Source organism: Wasmannia auropunctata, unplaced genomic scaffold (genome assembly GCF_000956235.1).
Source record: "Wasmannia auropunctata unplaced genomic scaffold, wasmannia.A_1.0 LD336090.1, whole genome shotgun sequence".
Taxonomy (NCBI): Eukaryota; Metazoa; Arthropoda; class Insecta; order Hymenoptera; family Formicidae; genus Wasmannia; species Wasmannia auropunctata.
In genome coordinates, this window is record NW_012026800.1 from 4,534,808 (window position 1) to 4,537,250 (window position 2,443).

Below are 2,443 nucleotides of genomic sequence, written 5' to 3' on the forward strand. Positions count from 1 at the left end.
CGCTCTAATTATCAAAATGTTGCGCTCGAATAAAGAATCAGTCACTGAGCACGCACTAATCTGTTCTCTCTGCTGAACGCATATATTTTTTCCAGTGACAAGTGGGGTTATTGTGTTCTCGATGTATATATCTCGGATTAACGTTTGCGGAGGAGAATTACTCGAGGAGAATTACATCGTCATATATCCTATTAATGTTTGCGGAGGATCTTTTACTCGAGGAGAATTACGCCGTCACATATCCTATTCTTATGATTTTTCTACTTATTGCCATAACAGAAATGTTATAAAATAAAGCATGAAAACATGAAATGTTAGCAATGTCTTACATATTATAAGAGTAATATAATATTAATGTTAAATGTCTATTATGTGTGTTATTTATAAATTAGATTTTATACTAAAATTTTACATTAAGGTGAAATTAGTTTCTGTTATTATTATCGTAGTTTATAATTGGAGGTGGAAAATAATTAGTTATTGTGGATAATAAAAGGAATGCGGAGATGGAAATACTCTTATTAGGAAGGTAAAGTAGGTTTTAACTGTCCGAAAGGCGAAATAACTGATTATTTTTAGTTTTTATTTGTTCAGTATATTAATACATGAATATATTAATTAATAATATATAGTAAAATTTATGGGCCGGTCATTTCCTCCGCGTCCTCCGCGTCCACCGCGTCCACCGCGTCCACCTCGTCCACCGCGACCGCGGAATTTGCGGCTTTTCTGCCAGCGTCTTGCTAGAAAACAAATAATTATTATATATAATATAATTCATTAAGCAATAAAAAACTTACGGCGCATGAGCGTCCAAAACGACCGCGACTATACAATGGACGCGGAAAAAAATGGATTATTACAATTCTACTTAGTACTTACGTCTTTCCAATTGGGACTGCGTTTCTACGGATCCCGGCTGCGGCTGCGGCTGCGATGACGCCGGCCCGGCCGGCCTGAACTGTGGCTGCGACTGCGGCTGTGGTTGCGCCGACGATGTCTGTGGCAATGACACCGGTCCTGGTTGCGACCCTGCAGGCCGAGCTGCAAATTCTGCATCGGCGAGTCGCCGCTGCAGCTTTGCCACTTCGGCCTGCAGAGCCGCTATTTCTTCTTTTTCATGTGTAATGCTGATAAAAATAATTTCAATATATTAATTACAAATTTATATTAGTATTATATTAGTATATTATGATTTATTATAATTTACTTACCAATCTTTTTCGACCTCCATCATTATACCCGTCTTGGTAAGATTGATATTAATGGCTCCCTACCTGGTAAGATTGATATTAATGGCAATAATGGCGCCTGAAAAGGTTAAGAGTTAAGACCATGATGTAAGGAAACATTGTGAATTGATGCGTACAATGGTGGCAGTGTGGGGGACAACCAATCACATTGACCCATTTTTATATTCGAAATTCAAACGTGCACCATAGATAATAAATAAATAATAAACGCAGTATGCCAGGTACTGATTATATAGAAAAGATAAAACTTCTTTTACCGTCTGGTTTGGAGTATTTCATTGAAAGAGTCAGTGTTAAATTTCAAGTGATGGATAGAGCATATGTTATTAGAAAATAATTTCCATTATCCTTGAGTTATGGCATCACTATTCATAAAAGTCAAGGATTGAGTTTGCAAAATGCTATTATGGATATAGGCAACTCTATATTTAGTTGTGGTCAAGTATATTGTTACGCCCGTGTCTTTGCCCGCGTCGTTCGATGTACCAGCGAGCCGGTCCAGCTGTCAGATGTTTCCCTGACGACGCGTTGTCGTCTGTCAAACGGACGACATATCAGACTTGGAGACGAGCCGTCGACCCGTTCGGACGTGCTGAGCTCTGTTCTTTCTATTCGCTGCGTTGTTTGTTCACAGTTATTATAATAAAGCGTGTTCCTTGTGTTTCTAATTGGTGTTCCTTCTTATTTCTCCGCGACCTTCCGGTGCGCGTGCGCGAACGCGGGTGCGGAAGTGCGAACGTTACGCGGGCGAGTGCGTGATCGCGAGATACACCGCCCCGGGCGTAACATTTTGGGGGCTCGTCCGGGATCGAACGGACGAGCGGATCGTAAAAGAACGATCAGTGAACAGTGTTGTGAAGTGATGGCGACGACGAGAAAGAGGGCATGCGAGCGAACGGCGGGAGGCGAAGAGACACCGACTCTGGCGGAGGTCCTCCGCTCTACGCTGGAGGAATTGCGTGAGATACGGGAGGAGCGCGCGCTGCGACAGCAACAACAGGCCGCGTTCGAAGCGACTCTTCGCGCCGAACAGCAGCGACAGCGTACCGCCTTGGAGGCAATGATCACGCAGCGCGACGAGGAATTACGACTTTTGCGTGAACGACTACGAGAAACTACTCCAATAAACCAGCTAAGTCCTCTCAATAATACCGAAAATAATGCGCGAGATCGTAACTATAATTCGAATG